This window comes from Triticum urartu, chromosome 2A (assembly GCF_056163025.1).
Source record: "Triticum urartu cultivar PI428250 chromosome 2A, HENAU_Tu73, whole genome shotgun sequence".
NCBI lineage: Eukaryota > Viridiplantae > Streptophyta > Magnoliopsida > Poales > Poaceae > Triticum > Triticum urartu.
In genome coordinates this window covers 612,029,742-612,042,880 of record NC_141874.1, presented here as the reverse complement: position 1 = coordinate 612,042,880, position 13,139 = coordinate 612,029,742, and the positions used below count along the sequence as shown (strand labels likewise).

The 13,139-nt window shown below is 45.8% G+C and overlaps 1 pseudogene; it reads right to left on the bottom strand.

The window, feature by feature from the left end:
- The window catches only part of LOC125533780 (beta-glucosidase 16-like), a 73,911-nt pseudogene that overhangs the window by 6,823 nt on the left and 53,949 nt on the right, over window positions 1-13,139 (bottom strand).

The following is a 13,139-nucleotide window of genomic DNA, read 5'->3' as shown; positions in this document are numbered from 1 at the left end:
TGCCCCCTGCCTCCGTATATAAAGGATCCAAGGGGGAGGGGGCCGCCGGCCAGGAGGAGGGCGCAGGAGGAGTCCTACTCCCGGTAGGAGTAGGACTCACCCCCAATCCTAGTTGGACTAGGATTCCCCGAGGGGGAAAGAGAGAGAGGGGGGCCGGCCACCTCTCCTAGTCCTAATAGGACTAGGGGAGGGGGGAGGCGCGCGGCCACCTTGGGCTGCCCCTTTCTCCTTTCCACTAAAGCCCATTAAGGCCCATATGGCTCCCGGGGGGTTCCGGTAACCTCCCGGTACTCCGGTAAAATCCCGATTTCACCCGGAACACTTCCGATGTCCAAATATAGGCTTCCAATATATCAATCTTTATGTCTCGACCATTTCGAGACTCCTCGTCATGTCCGTGATCACATCCGGGACTCCGAACTAACTTCGGTACATCAAAATGCATAAACTCATAATAACTGTCATTGTAACCTTAAGCATGCGGACCCTACGGGTTCGAGAACAATGTAGACATGACCGAGACACGTCTCCGGTCAATAACCAATAGCGGGACCTGGATGCCCATATTGGCTCCTACATATTCAACGAAGATCTTTATCGGTCAGACCGCATAACAACATACATTGTTCCCTTTGTCATCGGTATGTTACTTGCCCGAGATTCGATCGTCGGTATCCAATACCTAGTTCAATCTCGTTACCGGCAAGTCTCTTTACTCGTTCCGTAATACATCATCTCACAACTAACATATTAGTTGTAATGCTTGCAAGGCTTATGTGATGTGCATTACCGAGAGGGCCCAGAGATACCTCTCCGACAATCGGAGTGACAAATCCTAATCTCGAAATACGCCAACCCAACATGTACCTTTGGAGACACCTGTAATGCTCCTTTATAATCACCTAGTTACGTTGTGACGTTTGGTAGCACCCAAAGTGTTCCTCCGGCAAACGGGAGTTGCATAATCTCATAGTCATAGGAACATGTATAAGTCATGAAGAAAGCAATAGCAACATACTAAACGATCGGGTGCTAAGCTAATGGAATGGGTCATGTCAATCAGATCATTCAACTAATGATGTGACCTCGTTAATCAAATAACAACACTTTGTTCATGGTTAGGAAACATAACCATCTTTGATTAACGAGCTAGTCAAGTAGAGGCATACTAGTGACACTCTGTTTGTCTATGTATTCACACATGTATTATGTTTCCGGTTAATACAATTCTAGCATGAATAATAAACATTTATCATGATATAAGGAAATAAATAATAACTTTATTATTGCCTCTAGGGCATATTTCCTTCAGTCTCCCACTTGCACTAGAGTCAATAATCTAGATTACACAGTAATGATTCTAACACCCATGGAGCCTTGGTGCTGATCATGTTTTGCTCGTGGAAGAGGCTTAGTCAACGGATCTGCAACATTCAGATCCGTATGTATCTTGCAAATCTCTATGTCTCCCACCTGGACTAGATCCCGGATGGAATTGAAGCGTCTCTTGATGTGCTTGGTTCTCTTGTGAAATCTGGATTCCTTTGCCAAGGCAATTGCACCAGTATTGTCACAAAAGATTTTCATTGGACCCGATGCACTAGGTATGACACCTAGATCGGATATGAACTCCTTCATCCAGACTCCTTCGTTCGCTGCTTCCGAAGCAGCTATGTACTCCGCTTCACATGTAGATCCCGCTACGACGCTTTGTTTAGAACTGCACCAACTGACAGCTCCACCGTTTAATGTAAACACGTATTCGGTTTGCGATTTAGAATCGTCCGAATCAGTGTCAAAGCTCACATCAACGTAACCTTTTACGATGAGCTCTTTGTCACCTCCATATACGAGAAACATATCCTTAGTCCTTTTCAGGTATTTCAGGATGTTCTTGACCGCTGTCCAGTGATCCACTCCTGGATTACTTTGGTACCTCCCTGCTAGACTTATAGCAAGGCACACATCAGGTCTGGTACACAGCATTGCATACATGATAGATCCTACGGCTGATGCATAAGGAACATCTTTCATATTCTCTCTATCTTCTGCAGTGGTCGGGCATTGAGTCTTACTCAACTTCACACCTTGTAACACAGGCAAGAATCCTTTCTTTGCTTGATCCATTTTGAACTTCTTCAGAATCTTGTCAAGGTATGTTCTCTGTGAAAGTCCAATTAAGCGTCTTGATCTATCTCTATAGATCTTTATGCCTAATATGTAAGAAGCTTCACCGAGGTCTTTCATTGAAAAACTCTTATTCAAGTATCCCTTTATGCTATCCAGAAATTCTATATCATTTCCAATTAGTAATATGTCATCCACATATAATATCAGAAATGCTACAGAGCTCCCACTCACTTTCTTGTAAATACAGGCTTCACCGAAAGTCTGTATAAAACCAAATGCTTTGATCACACTATCAAAGCGTTTATTCCAACTCCGAGAGGCTTGCACCAGTCCATAAATGGATCACTGGAGCTTGCACACTTTGTTAGCTCCCTTTGGATCGACAAAACCTTCTGGTTGCATCATATACAACTCTTCTTCCAGAAATCCATTCAGGAATGCAGTTTTGACATCCATCTGCCAAATTTCATAATCATAAAATGCGGCAATTGCTAACATGATTCGGACAGACTTAAGCATCGCTACGGGTGAGAATGTCTCATTGTAGTCAACCCCTTGAACTTGTCGAAAACCTTTTGCGACAAGTCGAGCTTTGTAGACAGTAACATTACCGTTAGCGTCAGTCTTCTTCTTGAAGATCCATTTATTCTCAATTGCTTGCCGATCATCGGGCAAGTCAACCAAAGTCCATACTTTGTTCTCATACATGGATCCCATCTCAGATTTCATGGCTTCAAGCCATTTTGCGGAATCTGGGCTCACCATCGCTTCTTCATAGTTCGTAGGTTCATCATGATCTAGTAGCATGATTTCCAGAACAGGATTACCGTACCACTCTGGCGCGGATCTTACTCTGGTTGATCTACGAGGTTCAGTAGTATTTTCATCAGAAGTTTCATGATCATTATCATTAGCTTCCTCACTAACTGGTGTAGGTGTCATAGAAACAGTTTTCTGTGATGTACTACTTTCCAATAAGGGAGCAGGTACAGTTACCTCATCAAGTTCTACTTTCCTCCCACTCACTTCTTTCGAGAGAAACTCCTTCTCTAGAAAGTTTCCGAATTTAGCAACAAAAGTCTTGCCTTCGGATCTGTGATAGAAGGTGTATCCAATAGTTTCCTTTGGATATCCTATGAAGACACATTTCTCCGATTTGGGTTCGAGCTTATCAGGTTGAAGCTTTTACACATAAGCATCGCAGCCCCAAACTTTCAGAAACGACAACTTTGGTTTCTTGCCAAACCATAGTTCATAAGGCGTCGTCTCAACGGATTTTGATGGTGCCCTATTTAACGTGAATGCGGCCGTCTCTGGAGCGTATCCCCAAAACGATAGCGGTAAATCAGTAAGAGACATCATAGATCGCACCATATCTAGTAAAGTACGATTACGACGTTCGGACACACCTTTACGCTGTGGTGTTCCGGGTGGCGTGAGTTGCGAAACTATTCCATAATTTTTCAAATGTACACCAAACTCGTAACTCAAATATTCTCCTCCACGATCAGATCGTAGAAACTTTATTTTCTTGTTACGATGATTTTCAACTTCACTCTGAAATTCTTTGAACTTTTCAAATGTTTCAGACTTGTGTTTCATTAAGTAGATATATCCATATCTGCTTAAGTCATCTGTGAAGGTGAGAAAATAACGATATCCGCCACGAGCCTCAATATTCATCGGACCACATACATCTGTATGTATGATTTCCAACAAATCTGTTGCTCTCTCCATAGTACCGAAGAACGGCGTTTTGGTCATCTTGCCCATGAGGCACGGTTCGCAAGTACCAAGTGATTCATAATCAAGTGGTTCCAAATCTCCATCAGAATGGAGTTTCTTCATGCGCTTTACACCGATATGACCTAAGCGGCAGTGCCACAAATAAGTTGCACTTTCATTATCAACTCTGCATCTTTTGGCTTCAACATTATGAATATGTGTGTTACTACTATCGAGATTCAACAAGAATAGACCACTCTTCAAGGGTGCATGACCATAAAAGATATTACTCATATAAATAGAACAACCATTATTCTCTGATTTAAATGAATAACCGTCTCGCATTAAACAAGATCCAGATATAATGTTCATGCTCAACGCTGGCACCAAATAACAATTATTTAGGTCTAATACTAATCCCGAAGGTAGATGTAGAGGTAGCGTGCTGACCGCGATCACATCGACTTTGGAACCGTTTCCCACGCGCATCGTCACCTCGTCCTTAGCCAATCTTCGCTTAATCCGTAGTCCCTGTTTCGAGTTGCAAATATTAGCAACAGAACCAGTATCAAATACCCAGGTGCTACTGCGAGCATTGGTAAGGTACACATCAATAACATGTATATCACATATACCTTTGTTCACCTTGCCATCCTTCTTATCCGCCAAATACTTGGGGCAGTTCCGCTTCCAGTGACCAGTCTGCTTGCAGTAGAAGCACTCAGTTTCAGGCTTAGGTCCAGACTTGGGTTTCTTCTCTTGAGCAGCAACTTGCTTGCCGTTCTTCTTGAAGTTCCCCTTCTTCTTCCCTTTGCCCTTTTTCTTGAAACTAGTGATCTTATTAACCATCAACACTTGATGCTCCTTCTTGATTTCTACCTCCGCAGCTTTCAGCATTGTGAAGAGCTCGGGAATAGTCTTGTTCATCCCTTGCATATTATAGTTCATCACGAAGCTCTTGTAGCTTGGTGGTAGTGATTGGAGAATTCTGTCAATGACGCAATCATCTGGAAGATTAACTCCCAATTGCATCAAGTGATTATTATACCCAGACATTTTGAGTATATGCTCACTGACAGAACTGTTCTCCTCCATCTTGCAGCTATAGAACTTATTGGAGACTTCATATCTCTCAATCCGGGCATTTGCTTGAAATATTAACTTCAACTCCTGAAACATCTCATATGCTCCATGACGTTCAAAACGTCGTTGAAGTCCCGATTGTAAGCCGTAAAGCATGGCACACTGAACTATCGAGTAGTCATCAGCTTTGCTCTGCCAGACGTTCATAACATCTGGTGTTGCTCCAGCAGCAGGCCTGGCACCCAGCGGTGCTTCCAGGACGTAATTCTTCTGTGCAGCAATGAGGATAATCCTCAAGTTACGGACCCAGTCCGTGTAATTGCTACCATCATCTTTCAACTTTGCTTTCTCAAGGAACGCATTAAAATTCAACGGAACAACAGCACGAGCCATCTATCTACAATCAAACATAAACAAGCAAGATACTAATCAGGTACTAAGTTTCATGATAAATTTAAGTTCAGTTAATCAAATTAATTAAAGAACTCCCACTTAGATAGACATCCCTCTAATCCTCTAAGTGATTACGTGATCCAAATCAACTAAACCATAACCGATCATCACGTGAGATGGAGTAGTTTTCAATGGTGAACATCGTTATGTTGATCATATCTACTATATGATTCACGCTCGACCTTTCGGTCTCCGTGTTCCGAGGCCATATCTGTATATGCTTGGCTTGTCAAGTATAACCTGAGTATTCCGCGTGTGCAACTGTTTTGCACCCGTTGTATTTGAACGTAGAACCTATCACACCCGATCATCACGTGGTGTCTCAGCACGAAGAACTTTCGCAACGGTGCATACTCAGGGAGAACACTTCTTGATAATTTAGTGAGAGATCATCTTATAATGCTACCGTCAATCAAAGAAAGATAAGATGCATAAAAGGATAAACATCACATGCAATCAATATAAGTGATATGATATGGCCATCATCATCTTGTGCTTGTGATCTCCATCTCCGAAGCACCGTCGTGATCACCATCATCACCGGCGTGACACCTTGATCTCCATTGTAGCATCGTTGTCGTCTCGCCAAGCTTGTGCTTCTACGACTATCGCTACCGCTTAGTGATAAAAGTAAAGCATTACATCGCGATTGCATTGCATACAATAAAACGACAACCATAAGGCTCCTGCCAGTTGCCGATAACTCGGTTACAAAACATGATCATCTCATACAATAAAATTCAGCATCATGTCTTGACCATATCACATCACAACATGCCCTGCAAAAACAAGTTAGACGTCCTCTACTTTGTTGTTGCAAGTTTTACGTGGCTGCTACGGGCTTAAGCAAGAACCAATCTCACCTACGCATCAAAACCACAACGATAGTTTGTCAAATAGACTCCGTTTTAACCTTCGCAAGGACCAGACTTAGCCATACTTGGTTCAACTAAAGTTGGAGAGACAGTCGCCCGCAAGCCACCTATGTGCAAAGCACGTCGGGGAAACCGGTCTCGCGTAAGCGTACGCGTAATGTTGGTCCGGGTCGTCTCGTCCAACAATGCCACCGAACCAAAGTATGACATGCTGGTAAGCAGTATGACTTATATCGCCCACAACTCACTTGTGTTCTACTCGTGCATATAACATCAACATAAATAACCTAGGCTTGGATGCCACTGATGGGTTTCGTAGTAATTTCAAAAAATTTCCTACGCACACGCAAGATCATGTGATGCATAGCAATGATATGGGAGAGTGTTGTCTACGTACCCACGTAGACCGACTGCGGAAGCGTTGACGCAACGTAGAGGAAGTAGTCGTACGTCTTCCCGATCCGACCGATCAAGCACCGAAACTACGGCACCTCCGAGTTCGAGCACACGTTCAGCTTGATGACGATCCCCAGACTCCGATCCAGCAAAGCGTCGGGGAGGAGTTTCGTCAGCACGACAGCGTGGTGACGATCTTGATGTTCTACCGTCACAGGGCTTCGCCTAAGCACCGCTACAATATGATCGAGGTGGAATATGGTGGCAGGGGGCACCGCACACTGCTAAGGGACGATCTCAAGGATCAACTTGTGTGTCTAGAGGTGCCCCTGCCTCCGTATATAAAGGAGCCAAGGGGGAGGGGGCCGCCGGCCAGGAGGAGGGCGCAGGAGGAGTCCTACTCCTACCGGGAGTAGGACTCCCCCCCAATCCTAGTTGGACTAGGATTCCCCGAGGGGGAAAGAGAGAGAGGAGGGCCGGCCACCTCTCCTAGTCCTAATAGGACTAGGGGAGGGGGGAGGCGCGCGGCCACCTTGGGCTGCCCCTTTCTCCTTTCCACTAAAGCCCATTGAGGCCCATATGGCTCCCGGGGGGTTCCGGTAACCTCCCGGTACTCCGGTAAAATCCCGATTTCACCCGGAACACTTCCGATGTCCAAATATAGGCTTCCAATATATCAATCTTTATGTATCGACCATTTCGAGACTCCTCGTCATGTCCGTGATCACATCCGGGACTCCGAACTAACTTCGGTACATCAAAATGCATAAAATCATAATAACTGTCATCGTAACCTTAAGCGTGCGGACCCTACGGGTTCGAGAACAATGTAGACATGACCGAGACAAGTCTCCGGTCAATAACCAATAGCGGGACCTGGATGCCCATATTGGCTCCTACATATTCAACGAAGATCTTTATCGGTCAGACCGCATAACAACATACGTTGTTCCCTTTGTCATCGGTATGTTACTTGCCCGAGATTCGATCGTCGGTATCCAATACCTAGTTCAATCTCGTTACCGGCAAGTCTCTTTACTCGTTCCGTAATACATCATCTCACAACTAACATATTAGTTGTAATGCTTGCAAGGCTTATGTGATGTGCATTACCGAGAGGGCCCAGAGATACCTCTCCGACAATCGGAGTGACAAATCCTAATCTCGAAATACGCCAACCCAACATGTACCTTTGGAGACACCTGTAATGCTCCTTTATAATCACCTAGTTACGTTGTGACGTTTGGTAGCACCCAAAGTGTTCCTCCGGCAAACGGGAGTTGCATAATCTCATAGTCATAGGAACATGTATAAGTCATGAAGAAAGCAATAGCAACATACTAAACGATCGGGTGCTAAGCTAATGGAATGTGTCATGTCAATCAGATCATTCAACTAATGATGTGACCTCGTTAATCAAATAACAACACTTTGTTCATGGTTAGGAAACATAACCATCTTTGATTAACGAGCTAGTCAAGTAGAGGCATACTAGTGACACTCTGTTTGTCTATGTATTCACACATGTATTATGTTTCCGGTTAATACAATTCTAGCATGAATAATAAATATTTATCATGATATAAGGAAATAAATAATAACTTTATTATTGCCTCTAGGGCATATTTCCTTCAATAAGGTCCTTTCCAAATTGTCACAGCCATGGAAATGAAACCGAACATCCCATATGTCATCATCCAGACTGCAAACACAAAACAGAGCACATCATATTACGTTAACAATATATTCAGCTCATTGTAATTCAGTTAACAGTACATTACATCAACACCAAATAAGTTAACTGACAATTCAATCTACTCTAAATTCAGTATATACCATATTCACATAAATGTAGTTAACAGTACACTGAAGCAATACCAAATCAGTTAACTTATATTTCTCTCCAATTTAAGTTTTCAATATTGCAGAATCAATAAATTGATTAAATTCAGTTCAGTTAACTGAAATCTAGTGAACCAAATTACAGTAATTATCCTCAACAAAAAATTTGGACAGCTTGTTCACATCTGAAACCAATATTTCTAAACCCTTGTTCCTAAACTGTAGAAATAGCGACACAGATTTATAAACCATAGTTCGTAAACAGCAGTGACAACACAAATTTATAAACCATAGTTCCTAAGCAGCAGTGGAAACCCTAATTTCTAACACATAGTGCAAATAAATGTACAGACAGCGACACCGAACTCACTCTACGCCGCCGAGACCAGAAGTGAAGTTGTGGCTGTTATGCGGATTCGCCTTCCAGAGCTGCGCCAACCTTGCCACCGCTGACATCTCGATGTCGTAGCTGCCGGGTTCCTGGGGGCGCTCATCTCCAGCGTCGCACGCGGCCGCACCAGGGACGAGCGTGCGTGCACACTGAACGTGGGAGAAAGATTTGTCCCCGTCGTCGAGGGAAGAGGAGTTCCCGCGGTCGTCCCTGCCATCTCCGGCAGAGCCGCCGCCGCCGCCGTCGGCGGCCATGGGTGAACACGACGGGGGTGAGCGGGAAGGAGGCGGCGCGGTGGGATTTGGGGGGAGTGGGGGGAATGGTCGACCGGGTTCGACCCGGTAGGGTTTTCTCTTGCGCCGTCTAACGGCGCTTGACGGGCGTCGTGTGCGCACAGGCCACGTGGCACCTGACAGCGGGCCCTGGACGTCAGGTTTGCCCTCAGACGGGACTGATAGAGTAATCAACGTTTTTTGCAAACTGTTAGCACAAAAGTGGCGGTTTTTTGCAAAAAAAAAAAAAAACGAAAGGTGGTGGTTTTTTGATTTCGCGTCCCCAAATATGGTGGTTTTTTGCAATTTACTCGTAGATAATGTTAATGTGCATGATGATCGCAAATGGTTGCACATCTCACCTGACTGCTGAAGAGATACATGTGAGATAACCCTGCAGGTAGTTCACCCTTCCAACGTCATTGATCAAATCCTCCGTACTGTTATCGCTGGACTGCGAGTAGCCTGGAATAAATAAGGCGTAAGGGAACACATGGTCTTTGCAAACATGCAGAAGCAAATTAGGAGGCGCCGGAAACTTTTCAATCTTCAGGCATTCTTCTGAACGCATTGTGAATTCCTAATTGCCCTCCCTTGCCAGTCACCATTTTCAGTAACGTACACAGGCGTGTTCTCGTATCTCTGACTGACATACTTAACGATCAGCTCCATACCTTCCGGAACATCGTAGTAACCATGGAATGCAGTCTGCAAGGTTGATCACCATATAAACAAACATGTCAAAGAGAGAAGAGAATGTATAGGATGGTAACGGATGGAGGCAGTTCTTACTGGTCTTCCAATTGCCACACCGTCCCTTTCACCTACAGCTTGGACCAGCGCATTTCCCTCGTAACTCTTAAGGTCGCATGGAGAAGAGACGCAATCCTTGGCATAGATTGCCGTGTAATGGTTTACCCCAATAAAATCCGCCTTGTTCTGCAGTAACCTCTTCTCCTCGGAGGTGAACTTTGGTAAGTTTGATGACAGCATCTCACGCATTTCTCTTGGATAGTCACCAAAGAATAACGGATCCAAAAACCTGTAGAAGAAAAAGGAACATTAAAAATGTCATAGTACTAACAAAATTTTTTTGGGTGTAAAGCTATTGTGAACATTAAAAATGCCATGCTTCATGTTCTTTTTTTGCGGGAAATGCTTCATGTTGCACAGAAGGTGAAAGAAGGAAGGACCTACCAGTCCACCTCAAAGGACAACGCCTGTCTTGCAGCCAGGATATCCTCTGTGGAGTTGGTCAGCGGCTCATACCATTTCATGGCGATGACGATCCCGATCGAACCGCCTTGGGTTGCCTAGCATGTATCAGAAGTTCAGAACAGCTAAGACAAAGGCCCACTGAAATGGCCATCCAGTGCCAATAAAGCCCTCGGCGACAGAGCAAGTATGTCTGTTGGGTTCACCTGATAATTCCTCTTGTAGTTGTCGACGGCGGCGGCATGTGACATGATCATGTTATGGGCGGCGACGTAGGGCTCCCGATGAGAGTTGCCGCTGTTGCAGTTCCCGAACGGCCGGGAGCAGTGCTTGGGCGGGTAGTGGCCCAGCATGTAGGCGAACTTGGTGAAGAGGTTGGGCTCGTTGAGCGTGGTCCAGAACTTGACCCGGTCGCCGAACGCTTTGAATCACACGTTCGCGTAGTAGTCGAACTCCTCCCTGTGAAGGAACAAAATTAGTTTCGAGAGAGCTTAGTTAATTACTAGACCGCCAAGACCGTGACCGTGGCTAAGTCAAGCCACAGGGAGCAGAGCATGGTGCTTATGGACAAGGAAGAGGAGGGGTTTGTCTTTGAAGATCCAAGTCCGCAAGTCCGTAAGGATTACCGATGGTCTGCTGCAGGTAAAGTCTGTTCTCCCCATCCGATGAAGATGTCAGTAGTTGAGAAGACAATGTCGAGAGCTTGGGGTCTGCATAAAGAAGCTAAATTTGCGGAGATCGGCCCGAATATCTTTGAAGTGCACTTTGGATCAGAGGGTGACTACAGGCATGCCATTTACAATGGCCCATGGCAGTTTGATTTTAGTGTCCTGGTGATGAAGAAGTATGAAGGAAATAAAAGACCGTCTGAGATGATCTTTGATAAAATTGATGTGTGGGTAAGGATCTTGGATCTGCCACCGGACAAGAGGACGGAAGTGTTTGGTAAGGCCTTGGGAGATTGGTTGGGAGAGACAGTCAGAGTTGATGTGGATAAAGATGGCATTGCTAGAGGTCAGTACTTTCGTGTACGGACTAAGATCTCTGTGTTTGAACCGTTGGTTAGGGGCATCTATCTGAAGAAGAAGAAGGATGATAAGGAGAAGACATGGTTTGACTTTTACTATGAGAAAATCCCGCATTTTTGTCTTGACCGTGGAAGACTTGTTCATGAGGGGGGGGGGGGGATGTGAGCCCCCAGTTGACTCGTCGTTTCAATGGGGGGGGGGGGGGGCTGGCTTAGGGCTTCTCCACGGAGGAACAACTCAGGCAAAGAGGGGTCGAAAGGAGGAGGGACGTGTAGCAATAACAGGCAGGGTAGCTCTCACGCTGGTGAGGTGGCTAACAACAACCCCGTGCATTCCAGAGCTAGGGACGTGCCTACAAAGAGGAATCTGCAGTCTAAATTCTCACGTACCTCGGACGGTCACACTGGCGATCGCTCAAAACAAGGGGGTGGTGAGGTAACTAGTCCCAGCAGAGCTAGAGGCAAGATGGAAACGAGGCGAGGGCATGACCTCAGGGACAACCTTGAAGCTAGGAGGGAGAAGGAGATGAGGAGTAAGCTCATGGAACAGCGCCCGGGAAGCCAGAGAGGTGGCCACATGGAGGCGGGGCGCGAATGGAGGGAGCAGGAAAGAAGCAATGATTATAGCAGGATTCACGTGGGGGGTGGCTCTAACGGGCGCCATGCAGAAGCGGATCGGGTCGACCCACTGGGGGGGCGACATGCATGGGACCCTAGGCCGACGTCATGGCTATTACGTGAGAAAGGAGAGGTTAGACTATCGTCAGAGATACCAATCGGAGCCATACACGTGGAGGGATGGTGGCAGTAGAAAGAGGGGGCCGAAGCAGGTGTGGAGAGCGAAAGGTGAAGTAGAAGTGAGGAGTGGGGAGGATGAGTTAATTCGTGATACAAGGCAGAAAACTGCCTCAGTGTTTGATCGCATCCGGGACAGAGACGATGAAGCGTCGGACCCTGGTGCTCAGGGACGCCGAACACAATGAATCTCCTTGCCTGGAACTGTCGGGGATTGGGGTTGGACTCAACAGTTGGCGAACTTCGAGATCTTATACGATCTCACAACCCAGCGGTGGTTTTCCTTTCAGAAACAAAAAAATCAGCGAGAGCGATGGAGCGTTTGAAATGGAGTTTGGGTTTCACTAGTGGAGTTGCTGTGAGTTGCAATGGAAGAAGTGGGGGTTTGGCGTTGTGGTGGAGGGATCATGTTCAGGTTAAGGTGAGGCCATGGTGCCAATACTTCATTGATGCAGAGGTGGTTTGGGAGGGTAAGCTCCATAGAATCACTAGATTCTATGGGGAGCCTAAAATGGAACTTCGTAAAAAATCACGGGATGCCATTCGTTTCTTGCGTGCCCAAGACAATCTACCCTGGCTTTGTGTTGGTGACTTCAACGAGGCCCTCTTCCGCGTGGATCAAGTTGGGGGAAATCCAAGGTGTTTCAATCAAATGAAGGATTTCAGAGACTGTCTTGCCGACCGCGGCCTGGCTGATCTCGGTTTTACTGGGTACCCCTATACATAGGACAATAGAAGAGATGGACAGGATAACATTCAGGTCCGGTTGGACCGTGCTACTAGCAACGATGGTTTCTTAGGAATATTTCCTGAGATGTCTGTGGAGCATCTGCTTTCTGAAGAATCGGACCACCAAGCCCTCCTAGTGCGGATAATGGAGACGGCTCCAATTCGTACCGGAGTGGGGGACAGACCGTTTAGGTTTGAAGAAGCCT